Source organism: Cervus canadensis, chromosome 3, assembly GCF_019320065.1.
Source record: "Cervus canadensis isolate Bull #8, Minnesota chromosome 3, ASM1932006v1, whole genome shotgun sequence".
In the NCBI taxonomy this organism is placed as follows: Eukaryota; Metazoa; Chordata; class Mammalia; order Artiodactyla; family Cervidae; genus Cervus; species Cervus canadensis.
In genome coordinates this window covers 107,089,960-107,106,119 of record NC_057388.1, presented here as the reverse complement: position 1 = coordinate 107,106,119, position 16,160 = coordinate 107,089,960, and positions in this window count along the sequence as shown.

The window sequence follows — 16,160 nt, the reverse complement described above, 5'->3', positions numbered from 1 at the left end:
TAGATGGAGAAACAATGGAAACATTGACAGACTTCATTTCCTTGGGCTCTAAAATCACTGCAAGTGGTGACTGCGTCCATGAAATTAAAAGACACTTGCTCCTTGGAAGAAAAGTTATGACCAACCTAGACAGCATATTAAAAAGCAGAGACATTACTTTCCCAACAAATGTCTGTCTAGTCAAAGCTATGGTTTTTCCAGTAGTCATGCATGGATGTGAGAGTTGGACCATAAAGAAAGCTGAGTGCCCAAGAATTGATGATTTTGAACAGTGGTGTTGGAAAAGACTCTTGAGAGTGCCTTGGACTTCAAGGAGATCAAACCAGTCAGTCCTAAAGGAAATCAGTCCTGAATAGTCATTGGAACTACTGATGTTAAAGTTGAAGAAGCTCCAATACTTTGGCGACCTGATTCAAAAAACTGACTCACTGGAAAAGACCCTGATACTGGGCAAGATGGAAAGCAGAAGGAGAAGGGGATAACAAAGGATGGGATGGTTGGATGGCATCACTGACTTGATGGACATGAATTTGAGCAAGCTCTGGGAGTTGATGATGGACAGGGAAGCCTGTTGTGCTGCAGTCCATGGGGTCACAAAGAGTTGGACACGACTGAGTAACTGAACTAAACACCAGGATTAATCCTTCCAAGGTAGAGGTTACCCTCACTGATTCAGGAAATAACTCTCTGTTTATTTCTCATGTTTTTAGACAATCAACCACGCTTAAATATGGAGATGGACAGTGGTACCAACACCCAATGCACCCAACAAATGTACATGATTAGTCTTTTACTAGGGTTTCCCAAGTGGTGCTAGTGGTAAAGAACCTGCCTGTCAATGCAGGAGACACAAGAGATGAGGGTATGATCCCTGGGTCAGGAAGATCCCCTGGAGTAGGTAATGGCAACCCACTCCAGTATTCTTGCCTGGAGAATCCCATGGACAAAGGAGCCTAGCAGGCTACAGTCCAAGGGGTCCCAAAGAGTCGGACATGATGGTGCACATAAGCACAATCTTTTACGATGCATGATTTTCAGTATCTAAGAGATGCAGTAATTGCAGACTCCATGAACTCCATGTTATAACTAGAATTTGATTTTTTCCTTTATCCTCCAAGTAAAAGAGACATCATTGCAGATTTGGGTCAGAAATCCTAGTTCCTTTTGACCAGTGATTCAGCCCAGACAAATCACTTGGTACATTTAAACCTCAATGTCTTCATTTGTAAAATAGAAATAATTAAACAGACATAGCACAGTGTTTCATTTAACTTTAATTAAGCACAAAGCAACTGGACCTCACTGATGAATGCAACAACTACAAAGGACATGTGATTCTTTTAATGAGTTAAACTAACTGCAGCAATTTATCCATTCACCATCACTGGCCACCCTCTTTTCTGGATTTCAGAACTTAACACCCAGATGTCTTCAGCAAACCAAACACAGTTGGGTTGCATCTTTAGAAAAGCCACAGGCATCTACAGCCATATCACCCTGAATACGCCCAATTTCATCTGATCTCAGAAGCTAAGCAGGGTCAAAAAAAGCTGGTTCAGAAGGTCTGGGTCCTTGACTCTGTCATTACTGGCTTCACTTCCCCCAACTGTCAAACAAGAAAAATACTTCCCCTTACCATACGGGGACTCAAATGCAAAGTACTCCGCTAGGAGAATGCCTTTGAAAGTGTGACTATAATGAAAGGTCTATATAGCACTCTCTCTGGGGCTTCCCTGGTGGTTCAGTGGTAAAGAATCGGCCTGTGAATGCAGGGGACACGGGTTTGATCCCTGGCCCGGGAAGATCCCACATGCTGCAGAGCAACTAAGTCCGAACGCCACCACTAACGAGCCTGTACTCTAGAGCCCGGGAGCCGCAACTACTGATGCCCACGTGCCCGAGGGCCTGTGCCCCACAACAAGAGAAGCCACGGCAGTGAGAAGCCTGCACACCACAACTCAAGGGGAGCTCCAGCCCTCTGCAACTAGAGAAAAGCCCTCACAGCAACAAAGACCCAGCACAGCCAAAAATATGAATAAATAAGTAAACATGTAGCACTGTGCCACCATCCCCAGCCAGGTCTGGAAGTGGGTGGAGAACCTTCCAGGAAGAGACCTTTCAGATCCCAAGGAGGCGTGTAATCCCATGAGTGGGGAGCCTCATGCTGGGCCAGGGTCCCAGATAACACCCCTCCCCTCCGTCCCTATGGATGCTCAGGGCACCTGGTCTGGAGCTTTCTATTGGCTGAAGGCACTGTGTTCCCAGGAAGGGGTAACTCATCAACAGTGTACTAATTGACTCATTGGAAAAGACCCTGATGCTGGGAAAGATTGAAGGTGGGAGGAGAAGGGGACAACAGAGGATGAGATGGTTGGATGGCATCACCAACTCAATGGACATGAATTTGAGTAAACTCAGGGAGTTGGTGATGGACAGGGAGGCCTGGCGTGCTGCAGTCCACAGGGTCACAAAGAGTTGGACACAACTGAGCGACTGAACTGAACTGAATTGTTTATATGCATAATCTTTATATCATTATCATTTAAGAGACAGGGTCCTGGAAAAATAGAACACAAATAGGTGTTTTCAAGAGCCAAGGGGAGAGAATTATGAGATGGGTTGATGACACGGAGGGGGTGAAGAACCATCAGTGAGGAACCCAGGGCAGGAGGGAGTTGAAGGTCCCTGAGTCCTCCTGGGGAGGAGGGAGAAGCTGTGGAAAGAGTTTGAGGTGCTCCAGAAGTTGGGAGTTTTGTTAAGTACTGGCCTTGTCAGACGAGAGAGCTGGGACACAGGTCAAACAGAAGACATGGGATACTGATGTCTGCTCTGACGTGCCTGGCAAGCTCCATGGGCTCCAGGAGGGCCCCTCAGACACCTCCTGACTCCCTGACTCTCATCTGGGTCCTGGGTCACCCGTTGATCTTACTGGAACTTTCCGACATGTATCAGCATGGTCCCCAATCAGGCTTGCACACTTGATATGGAGTCAGTGTAGGGTTGTCTTTGGGAGAACGCCCTGCTTCCCATGCCTTCGGACTTAGCCTGCAGGACATGGCCAGCTGTGACCACCAACCCACCGTGTGGATCACAGGTTTCCTCTCCCCAGAAGTCAAACACTAGCAGGACCAATACCACCTAGCAGAGGAAGAAGAGTCCTTTATTCTGGCATCTCACATTCAGGGACAGACTCTTCAACTTTTCATTTCTTTTCCACCACTTGGCCTTAAAGAGAGAGAGAGAGATATACACTGAGAGGTTGCATGAATCTCCCGTATTCGTGAAGCTCAGCCCTGTACGTCCGCCGAAAGACAGACAAGCTCTACTGCATGAAACGGAGGAAAACAAGATTTATTTACTCATAATTGCATTTCTATTACATCACTTACCCAATATGTTTGTCTTGCTGAACTGTAACACATCCAGGGAGTGGAAAAACCCACAGGATATATAGCAAAGTGCCGGGCATGACAAGGTGAATTAAGTAAGCATAATTTACCACTTCTAATAAAATCACTTTTATTTATGGGTGAGTGCTAATGTGTTCTGACACGCTCCTAATTTCTATTTTGTTATTTATGAAATAGAAACCTGACAATTCACTAAATCACCATGAGCCATTCCTTTTCAAATCGGTTCCATTTGCTGGATACAAATTATTTTTTATTTAAGAGCTGCTCTTGGCTTCAACAGTTCAAAGTTTGCCATAAGGAGTGAATAAGTCAGATGATTGCCTAATGACATCTATGAAGGAGTCCCCACCAGAATATGAGTCCTCCCCAAGGGACAGTGGGATCTGAGGTGCCCCCCACCATGCCCCTCCACTAGCTCAAGAGTTAAGCAAGAAGGTCTTTGTACCAATCAGAGTCTCCACATCCTATTTGCAGGGCAGCAATGGAGATACAGACATAGAACAGTCTTGTGGACCTGGTGGGGGAAAGAGAGGGTGGAATGAATGGAGAGAGTAGCTTGGAAACAGACACATTACCATATGTGAAATAGACAGCCAGTGGGAATTTAGTGTATGAAGCAGGGAGCTCCAACCCAGGGCTCTGTGACAACCTAGAGGGTGGGATGGGGTGGGAGGTGGGAGGGAGGGTCAAGAGGGAGGGGAGGTACGTGTACCTGTAGCTGATTCATGTGGATGCAAGGCAGAAACCAACACGGTGTTGTAAAGCAGCTATCCCCCAATTAAAAATGCAATTTAAAAAGAAATAAAAGAAAACAAGCAAGCAAAAAGCCAGAACACTGAACTGTGGGTGCTTCAGGCAGGGTTTATTTTCAGAGGGATGAACTGGAAAGGTGAGGATACAGCATGGGGACCATATGGGAGAGGGCAGGAGCCCAGGGCTGGTACAAGTTGGGGAACAGGTTGGCAAGCCCCAGAAGGCGAGGAACCCAGTAGGGCAGCTTTCCTAGAGAAGAGCAGCTTCTTTTAGCCAGGAGATACTGCTGGACAACCCCCTACACACACACACCCAGGGAGAAAGCCAAAGGAATGGGGACCCCGGCCTGCCCTCTCCCCATCCATCCCTGACCTCCTGCCAGGGTTTTGCGCTGAGAACAGTCAGCAGACAACAAGTTCAGTTCAGTTCAGTCGCTCGGTCTTGTCCAACTCTTTGCGACCCCACGGACTGCAGCATACCAGGCCTCCCTGTCCATCACCAACTCCCAGAGTTTACTCAGACTCATGTCCATCGAGTCGGTGATGCCATCCAACCATCTCATCCTCTGTCGTTCCTGCCCCCAACCCCTCCCAGCATCAGGGTCTTTTCCAATGAGTCAACTCTTTGCATGAGGTGGCCAAAGTATTAAGAGTTTCAGCTTCAGCATCAGTCCTTCCAATGAACACCTAGGACTGATCTCCTTTAGGATGGATTGGCTGGATCTCCTTGCAGCCCCAGGGACTCTCGAGAGTCTTCTCCAGCAACGCAGTTCAGGGAAATAGTGGAAAGAGCCTGGGCAGGCGAGGTGGTGGAGGGAGCCTGACCAGCACCCACGAGGAACGACCCCAGATCAACCTCAGGGACCTCAGGGCGGAAGGAGGAGCCCTGGGCTGGGAACCACGTGACCTGAACTTCGGCTTAGTGGTTGGACCCGGAGGAAACGAACTGCTGTTTACAATGCTCATTCCTTCCAATGCGGGTGCGCCAGGGGCATGTGTTCCGCCGTCCAGTCTCAACCGACAGCCACATTTCACACGTAAACAAGAGTTGGATTCAATTCCCTCTGCCCTGTTGCCTGCCCTGTTCCCTGGGGACAGAAGGGCCCTGTCCCACCTCCCCTGTGTTCCCTGGAGGCGCCTCCCAGGCAGATCTTCATCCCCGCAAACACTGGCTCATTGAGTGAGGGGTGAGGACAGGCCTCATTCAAAGTAACAGCAACAAGAAAAAATCATGAACTGTGTTAAAGGAGAAGTAGTGTTATTGCTTGTTACCCTGTGGAGTAAGGGAAGCCAACATCAGTGCTAGTCAGAACTCAGACAGTTTTTTTAACCTACTTTTTTATTCCAGTCTTCTTGGGCTTCCCTTGTGGCTCAGCTGGTAAAGAATCCGCCTGCAACTCGGGAGACCTGGGTTCGACCCCTGGGTTGGGAAGAGCCCCTGGAGAAGGGATAGGCTACCCACTCCAGTATTCTGGCCTAGAGAAGTCCATGGACTGTATAGTCCATGGAGTTGCAAAGAGTCAAACAAGACTGAACAAATTTCACTTCACTGGAAAGAGATAAGTGTTTTGTTGTTGTTTTTAAAAATAATGAATAGGCATTTTTTGAGTACCAAAGGGAAAGCTTGAAAGATTTAAAGTGAACTTCTTAATTTAATTTCTGAAAAAGACTAAGCCTTGCCTTTACATTCTCAATTTGAGTATTAACTGGTTTTTTAATACCCTCTTTTTTTCAAAGGCATAAAGGAAACCCTCAATCTATCTCTTAGAGGATGGACTATGAATTAGAGGAGTCTGCAGAAGAGAGGAACAGACTTCCTTCCAAAAAGGGATTTAAAGCAGTGGGTCTGAACCAAGGTGATTTTACTGTCATCTTTAACATGAGGAATTAAGCCAAATGGTGAAGAACAGAGTTTTTATAATCAGCTTTACTCCACAAAAATACTAGGAGGAGGAGTTCTGTGAGTGGAATAAAAATTGGAATTCAGCACAAGACAGAAGATTTGATAATGATGATAAATATAGTCAAAGTGTGTGAAACTCCAGAGTTCAAAGCTTGTCCCCCTCCCAGATACATGAGGTCTCCCTGGGGCCCCCCCTCCCCTCCTTGCATGTTTTATCAGAGCGACACAAAGACAGTTTCTGCCAGTTATTTATTTCAGCCCATCATTCCTTTCCCACAGACAAGAAAATCTTCCAACCTCTCTCTTCCAATATTATGTGACTTTTTCTCCCTCGATCGAAGGAATAGATGGAGCTCAAGCTGATTTATGTCCACCTCCTCTGGATATTCAGCATGGAAAGCAAGCCCATTAAAATAGCAGATGTGTGGCAGCTGCGTTGGGAAAACAACTGAAATTTTCCATTAAATGTCTGGATAGAATCATATAAAGTCAGAGGTGCAAAGATCCTTAGACACCATCTCATTAAAACTTTGTACCGGGAGCATAAAAGGGGCATTTCAAGCGTCCACAGTCTCTGCCAATGTCATTTGCTTTATGGTTTCATCTCCTAGCTTTGTCCCTTGAGGTCACTGTCCTGTCCTGCCACAATCTGTGACCCTGTTTCTATTCCAGGTGACAGATTTTTAGAGTTCTGCAAAGCTTGGATCATTTTGTTATTGACCCTCACTCTAAGAATCATCCAGAACTATAACCTTGTCTCAAGTTTCTGTGGGATTCAAGGCAAGGAAGTGTCTTTTCTGCCAAGGAAGTGTCTTTGATTCCCTAAACTGGCTCAGCATAGACTAGACCACCCAGTATCTTTCCCATAGTTCTTCTCTCTCTTCCTTGTTTTAATATCAATTATTCAAGGCCATCAAATCTCCATCAGCCCATCTTAGTCACCCTCCATGGCAGAAAAACAAGATATGTGTAAATCCCTGTGTGGTTGGCACTCCAGCTTGGGGTGACTCAGGTGGCCCCAAAGGGTGGTAAGAGGCTGATGAAGCAGCCTGCCCAAGGAATTCTTACACAAGTACTAAGGAGAGTCCCAGCACAGAATGCATCTTGAGAAGAAAGCAAAAATTCTCAAGCAGAGTTTGCGAACAGTGGACAATGCCAGAGATGGAGAAGAGGAATTCAGTCACAATACCATGTCTGTCTCTTGGGGTGTTTACCCCAGCCCTGATTAACATGGCAGCAATCTGGGATGAGCCAGTTGCCATGGACACTGAGTGAGAATCAGAAGAAGTGCCACGTCTGCAGAATCGGTTCCAGCAGCTTCGGCCATGGGGGACCATGCCCTCGGGGCAGACACAAGCCCCTTGACCTCTGGTGTTGGCAACCTCCCTTCGAGTGGTGGCAGGACACAGGGCCATAGAGTGTTCATGGCTCAGATGCTGATTTGGCAACGGCAGCCGTGGAAGGTACCACCCCCTCAAGCCTGCAAGGAAGCAGGAAAAAGGAGAAATGCCTAGTGATTTGCGACAGCCAAGGAAAACCCTTGGTAAAATATATGAGAATTCCAAGGTGATCTAAGTGAACTTCATTGTCATGTTTCTTAGACTGGGAAACATGCCTCTTTGGGGAAACTTTTTGTCCCTATGTGATTTTTTTTTTCAGCTAAAGCAGCCTTCTAAATAGTTTCAAAACTAAAGTTACTTTTGTTCTTCATAAGACCAATTGTTCATCATCTATAAACTCTGGATTCCCAGATGGCACAACGGTAAAGAATCCACCTGCCAATGCAGGAGACATAAAAGACATGAGTTCAATCCCTGAGTTAGGAAGATCCCCTGGAGGAGGAAACGGCAACCTGCTCCAGTATTCTTCCCTGGGAAATCCCATGGAGTAGGAGAGTCGCAAAGAGTCAGACGTGACTGAGCACGCAAGCAAATAGCTCATCATCTGTAAGTGCGTGTATGCCCAGTCATGTCTGACTCTTAGCAACCCCACAGAGCTCCTCGGTGTATGGAATTTTCCAGGCAAGAATACTGGAGTAGGGTGTGAGTCATCTGAGGTTGACTTTAGGCTCTGATTGAGGTTCAGTTCTGTTCCGCTTGTCTCCACATTCTCTTTGGACCAGCAGGTATCCAGGACACATTCTTCTCGTGATGGATCCCAGAAGGGCAAGAGGCCAAGCCAGACCACGCTAGCACCTCTAAGAGCACTGGTTGCATCAAGTTCGTTAAAATTCCATTGGCCAAAGAAAGTAGTCAAACCCGAGGGCTCTGGGGCCAAGAAATACACCCTCCCCACTCTACACATTGGGAAATCATCTGCCAGAGGGAGGGAATAAAGAAATGAGGACGAGAAGGCAATCCAGCACCAAAGATTTAATCAACAGTTACTACTGCAATGGAATCAGGAACTATCTTTTCCCTCACCCCTTTTCTCTAAAGCACTGTTTGCTAACTTGGCCGGGAACTTATTCACATTCAGCACCTTGCTTGGTGTAGATCTAGCTGAACAAATGTTTGTTGGGTAAATGCAAACATTAGAGGGCATTGCCATCACTGATTTTATTTCCTCCAGTGTTTCTTTTTTTCCCCATTTGGCTTCCTGATTTCAAAAAATACCCTTATTTCAAGCTTAACCCTAACTTTGGTCTTCCTACCTTGGGGAAAAGAATAGTTTACTTATAAATAGTATTATTTCCAGTTAACATCTGGATGACATTCAAGGTCAGATTCCAAGTGGCCGTGTTTCTGCTTTTCAAATTCATAATCACCTTTTACTTTTAAATATTAAGGAAAGTCTACCAAAAGGTTTCACTGATCTTAGCTGACTCTCCGCTGTCTTCTTAGGAAACCAGGCCATGGAGATGAGTGTTGTTGGATGGACTCTCAAGACCTAGGAACACCATGAAATGTACAGGAAGCCAATCAGTCCAGTAATGGCCCTCCAGCACCAAAGATTCTCACCATCTCCATGGGGGAAAACAGCAGAAGCAGCAGAGAAGCTGAGCCTCTCTAAAGCAATTAGATGGCACCTCTCCTCAAAGCAGCCTAGTCCCTGCCTTACAGAAAAGAAGACAGATCCAGGGAAGGACAGAAAATCTTCATCTGCTCTTCTGCTAAGTGATTTATTACATCTCAGTGATACATCTGTACTGTATTAGCCACCTTCACATCTTGTCCTGTTAACGTCACACCGAGGCAGTGTTTGCATCTGCTCATCAGGCACAGGGGAAATGTTTGCTTCAAACTTGTCTGAACTTGGAGAGGAACCAGTGTGATCAGACAGAAACCTGGGGCTGCCACCACCGCCGCAGGAAGGCATGCATGTCAGTCACCAGTGATTCTGCAATCGAGGGTCCCCACCGTCCCCGAAAGGATGCCCAGCAATACACACAACCTTGTGAGATGTGTCACTTCTGAATACAACTCAACTTGATTAAGCAGGGATTACTCTAAGTGCTTAGTTTTGTTACTCATGTTCCCAATATATGGCACGCATTTGTTCTGGAATCCCAGAACGCTGGGGAAAGAGGGGGAGGGTGGGAGGGGGCACAGAGGAGAGAGAATACATAGACACAGCAGGGTCCAGCCTTTGCATTGTGCAGCCATCAGACCCTGGTCATCAGTCACCTTCCTAACGCCTGTCTCCTGGAGCCTGTTCTCTCCCTCTGGGTCACAGGGTTTTCCAACCCACTCTCTTTTTCTCCATGTACGGTTGCTACTGAGTTGCCAAGTCATGTCCAGCTCTTTTGCGATCCCATGGACTGTAGCCCACCAGGCTCCTCTGTCCATGGGATTCTCCAGGGAAGAATACTGGAGTGGATAGCCATTCCCTTCTCCAGGGGATCTTCTTAACCCAGGGATCAAACCCACGTCTCCTGCACTGGCAGTCAGGTTCTTTACCTCTATCCTGGACTCACGTTCACTTCAGCTCTGTCACTCAGTCATGTCTGACTCTTTCGACTCCATGGACTCCAGCACAACAGGCTTCCCTGTCCATCACCAAATCTCGAAGCTTACTCAAACTCATGTCCATTGAGTCGGTGATGCCATCCAACCATCTCATCCTCTGCCATCCCCTTTTCCTCCCACCTTCAATCTTTCCCAGCATCAAGGTCTTTTCCAATGAGTCAGTTCTTCACATTAGGTGGCCAAAGTACTGGAGTTTCAGCTTCAACATCAGTCCTTTCGATGAACACCCAGGACTGATCTCCTTTAGGATGGACTGATTGGATCTCCTTGCAGTCCAAGGGACTCTCAAGAGTCTTTCCCAACACCACAGTTCAAAAGCATCAATTCTTTGGTGCTCAGCTTTCTTCAGAGTCCAACTCTCACATCCATACATAACTACTGGAAAAACCATAGCTTTGACCAAAAGGACCTTTGTTGGCAAAGTAATGTCTCTGCTTTTTAATATGCTGTCTAGATTGGTCATAGCTTTTCTTCCAAGGAGTAAGCGTCTTTTAATTTCACAGCTGTGGTCACCATCTGTAGTGATTCTAGAGCCCCCCAAAAAATAAAGTCTCTCACTGTTTCCATTGTTTCCCCATCTATTTGCCATGAACCGATGGAACCAGATGCCATGATCTTAGTTTTCTGAATGTTGAGCTTTAAGCCAACTTTTTCACTCTCCTCTTTCACTTTCATCAAGAGGCATTTTAGTTCATCTTCACTTTCTGCCATAAGGGTGGTGTCATCTGCATATGTGAGGTTATTGATATTTCTCCCTGCAATCTTGATTCCAGCTTGTTCTTCATCCAGCCTGGCATTTCGCATGATGTATTCTGCATATAAGCAGTGGGACAAAATACAGCCTTGACATACTCCTTTCCCTATTTGGAACCAGTCTGTTGTTCCATGTCCAGTTCTAACTGTTGTTTCTTGACCTGCATACAGATTTCTCAGGAGGCAAGTAAGGTGGTCTGGTATCCCCATCTCTATAGGAATTTTCCACAGTTCGTTGTGATCCACAGAGTCAAAGGGTTTGGCATAGTCAATAAAGCAGAAGTTGATGTTTTTCTGGAACTCTCAAGCTTTTTCTATGATCCAACGGATGTTGGCAATTTTATCTTTGGTTCCTCTGTCTTTTTAAATCCAGCTTGAACATATGGAAGTTCATGGTTCACATATTGCTGAAGCCTGGCTTGGAGGATTTTGAGCATTACTTCGCTAGCGTGTGAGATGAGTGCTATTGTGTGGTAGTTTGAACATTCTCTGACATTTCCTTTCTTTGGGATTAGAATGAAAACTGACCTTTTCCAGTCCTGTGGCCACTGCTGAGTTTTCCAAATTTGCTGATATATTGAGTGCAGCACTTTCACAGCATTATCTTTCAGGATTTGAAATAGCTTAACTGGAATTTCATCACCTCCACTAGCTAGTGATGCTTCCTAAGGCCCACTTGACTTAAATTCCAGGATGTCTGGTTCTAGGTGAGTGATCACACCATTGTGATCATCTGGATCGTGAAGATCTTTTTTGTATAGTTCTTCTGTGTATTCTTGCCACCTCTTCTTAATATCTTCTACTTCTGTTAGGTCCATACTATTTCTGTCCTTTATTGGGCCCATCTTTGCATGAAATGTTCCCTTGATATCTCTGATTTTCTTGAAGAGATCTCTAATCTTTCCCATTCTATTATTTCCTCTATTTCTTTCCACTGATCACTGAGGAAGGCTTTCTTATCTCTCTTTGCTATTCTTTGAAACTGCATTCAAATGGGTATATCTTTCCTTTTCTCCTTTGCCTTTTGTGCCTTTTCTTTTCTCAGCTATTCGTAAGGCCTCCTCAACAACCATTTTGCCATTTTGTATTTCTTTTTCTTGGGGACGTTTTTGATCACTGACTCCTGTACAATGTCACGAACCTCCATCCATAGTTCTTCAGGCACTCTGTCTATCAGATCTAGTCCCTTAAATCTATTTCTCACTTCCAGTGTATAATCCTAAGGGATTTAATTTAAGTCATACCTGAATGGTCTAGTGGTTTTCCCTACTTTCTTCAATTTAAGTCTGAATTTGGCAGTAAGGAGTTCATGATCTGAGCCACAGTCAGCTCCCAGTTGTTTTCACTGACTGTATAGAGCTTCTCTATCTTTGGCTGCAAAGAATATAATCAATCTGATTTCAGTGTCGACCATCTGGTGATGTCCATGTGTAGAGTCTTCTCTTGTGTTGTTGGAAGAGGGTGTTTGCTATGACCAGTGCGTTCTCTTGGCAGAACTCTATTAGCCTTTGCCCTGCTTCATTCCGTACTCCAAGGCCAAATTTGCCTGTTACTCCAGGTATCTCTTGACTTCATACTTTCGCATTCCAGTCCCCTGAAATGAAAAGGACATCTTTTTTGAGTGTTAGTTCTAGAAGGTCTTCTAGGTCTTCATAGAACCGTTCAACTTCAGCCTTTTCAGCATTAGTCGTTAGGGCATAGACTTGGATTACTGTGATATTGAATGGTTTGCCTTGGAAATGAACACAGATAGTTCTGTTGTTCTTGAGATTGCACCCAAGTACTGCATCTTGGACTCAAATAGGTATCCAAACTTTTGACCTGAAAAAATGAGTGGTCAGAAAAGTGAATTGTAATGCTACACACACATACACACACACACACAGGTGGGGGAAACCAGAGGGATGTTTTCACCTGGTGAAGGAGCAGGTGAGAAAAATGGATCTTGGTTTCAGACACGTGGAATAATGAGAGACTTGCTATGGAAATCAGATGACATGTAATCTGTGCACTTCTGACCGCCATAAACTGTTATGCCAATTTGTGATGCACTCTAACTCACAGGGGCTTTGGTTTTACCACCATCTCTCTGAAATAGCCTTCTGTGGTCCAGCGCTGCTAAGACTACCATGGCAACCCATGACTGACCTTCCTCCCTGGTGATGGCTCACATTCCCTCCACAGCAGGCCTCTCCATCTTCATTTGTTGCCAGAGGAAATGCATTTCACTGCAGAAGAGTCATCGATTAGTGAAAGGTGAATTTGGGGCTGGCATTTAAGAATTGTGCAGGCATTTTAAACTGTGACTAGAAAACATCTAATTGAGAAATTATGAAACCCACGTGGCATAACAAAGTGTAATTATGGCCTCTGAACCCTCTCTGACTGTCGTCTCAAAGGAAAAATAAGTCCAAACTGACAAAACATCCATAACAGGGAAGGAAATCACAGGCAGACAGGCCCTGCATCGAGGGTGTTGCAGAGCACATAGGCGCCATTGAAACAATCATTCAGGCGCGCTTGTCCACAAAGGACCACATTTCTTTCTTCTTGACAATTAACTCCATGATGAGCTCCCATCCTTCTGAAACGGTGTGAATTTCAATTCGACTTCAGCCATTCTTGCTGGTTTCTGCCCCAGGATAATCTCTAAGGCCTGTGATGTGACTCACCCACCCAGGTGGGCCCCCGTCCCTGGCTGTGTGCTGCCTCCAGGCCACGTCCTTCCTTTTTTTAGCCAGAAGGCTGAAATTCCAGTCCTTACTGCGGAAGCTCATTTCGAGTCCAGCACTTGGTTTATTTTTATGTTCCCTTCTCCACTGCTAGGCTTTAATTTGGTTTTTCGATTGCTTTGTGTGAAAATTTAAAGCTGCTCCTTATTTGAATATTTGATGGGATTGTTTTTCCTCTCTTGATTTGAAATCAATAATCCTTACTCCATGTTCACAAAGGTAACACTCACTTCAGTGAGTTTCTTCTGCTTAGGTCTCCTGCTGTAATTATCCTCCAAACTTCTTCACTAGTTGGTTCTCAGGTAAATGTTAAGTTATTGTCTCTGTTTATTTTGAAGCCTCACAGCTCCTTCTTGGTGGCAAGTTCTTCACTCCTCCACTCACCAAGCACCTCCTAGGATCAGACATGGAGCCAGGGGCATTGCCTGAATTATTGCTCATCTTCACACCCAGTCCAGCAGGTGTCATCACCCTTGCCTACTAGATGAGAACTGTGTGGCCCAAGAATTTAGTCAACTCACCTGGGATCCTACAACTACCGGCGGCAAAGCCAGGATTCACATCCAGCTCATCTGACTTCAGGCTTCTTGCTCTTCCTGCCGTGTAGGAGGACCACTTTAGCACACAGCACAGTTCAATGGATGATCTACCACAAGAGCATCACTTCATCCGAGAGGACCTTCAGCACTTACGAAGCCACTGATTCGTCTTTAACACCCAACTTAGCTCTAAAGTTTGATGTACACTCCTCTTGGCTTAGCACCAGTTTGGAAATGTTTCACAAGGGAACAATCGCCAATAACCATTCTGTCTTAAGGCTAGAAAATTGTAAGTTTTTCATCTTCAGCCTCCTTCCCTCTCAAACTCATATCATTCTTCACAGATGTCAGAAGTTTATGATCAGGTCTCACATGAAAAAAAAATTCTAGAAAGTTATACGGAACCATTTGGTTAAGAGGACAAAACTCTTTCTAAAAGAATGTTTGGTAGCAACACTGAAAGTAAGATCTATTCACTTGTCAGGAAGCATTCAACAGGAGGCTTCCTGTGTGCTGTTTTGGATCTGTCATGAATCCTCTATTCCTTATTAATTCCTGAATATTCAGGAATTAAGAGGAGAGGCAAGCCTATCCCAGGACTGAGGAATCCATGCATTTCCTTTATTAGTTTTTCCATACAGTGAAAAGTAACTATTTATGACCCTCTTTTCTGTTTGGTTTTTTTTTTCTCATTTTATTTTATTTTTTTTTATTAGTTGGAGGCTAATTACTTCACAACATTTCAGTGGGTTTTGTCATACATTGATATGAATCTGCCATAGATTTACACGTATTCCCCATCCCGATCCCCCCTCCCACCTCCCTCTCCACCCGATTCCTCTGGGTCTTCCCAGTGCACCAGGCCCGAGCACTTGTCTCATGCATCCCACCTGGGCTGGTGAATGACCCTCTTTTGATATGGATCGCCTTTTGGCTTTGTGGCCTCTATTGCTCCTTGCTTCCTTGGTAAATGTGTAAAGTCTGGTCTCTTGATCTTTATCTAAAGAAGCTACTGGTATATATACTCTTACAGAATTGAATAAAGCACCCTTGTTCCATCAGAGCTTGGGGCCCCGTGTCTTTCTTTCTCTCTCTCTCTCTCTCTCTCTCTCTCTCTATTTCTGGCTGATTCTCTGGAGCGCAAAGGCCAGATGCGTAACCCAGGGAACATTAGCCTCTTTCCTTCTTTCACTTTCTCATCATCAACTCCAGACTACCAGGTTCCAGTCCATTAAAGGACCCCAACATTCACATTCTAGATTTGCTGTTTTTTTAAAAGATGTTTCATTTTAATTCTTTGACGTGGACCATTTCAAAAGTCCGTATTAAATTTGTTACAATATTCCTTTTGTTTTGTGTTTCGGTTTTTTGGCCATGAGGCATGTGTGATCTTAGCTCCCCAACCGGAGATCAAACCCAGACCTCCTTGCACTAGAAGACGAAGTCTTAACCACTGACCCGCCAGGGAAGTCTCCAATAAGTTTTTCAGTGCACGGTATGGTATTGTTATTTATGGGTAAAACGCTGCTTGTAAGCAGATCTCCAGAACTAACTCATTTGCATGACTGACATTTTATACCTGCTGATTAGCCATATCTCATTTCTCTCTTTTCTCAGCCCCTGGCAACCACCATTCTAGCCTTTGATTCTATGAGTTTGACTCTTTTAGGTCTCATGTAAGTGGAATCACTCAGTGTGTGCCCGTCTGTGACTGGCTCATTTCTCTTAGCATCATGTGTCCTCTGCGTTGTCACATGTTGCAGGATTTCCTTTTTTAAGACTGAATAATATTCTGTTGTATGCATACATCACTTTTTTTATCCATTCACCTGTCAATGGACATTTAGGTCATTTCCACATGTTGGCCACTGTGAATACTGCTGCAATGTAGTTGGGAGTTCGAGCTGATAGGTGGGAAACAAAAACAGATCAGGGAAATATGTTTGAACTCACACATTTTGAGATGACCGGAGGGAGAATATATCTTATATAAACCAATATTTTTAAAAGTTTGACTCACATTTATTACCCCAAGTATTTTTCTGCTTTTGTTTTTCATTTTTATTGGAGTATAGTTGATTTATCGGAGTATGGTTGATT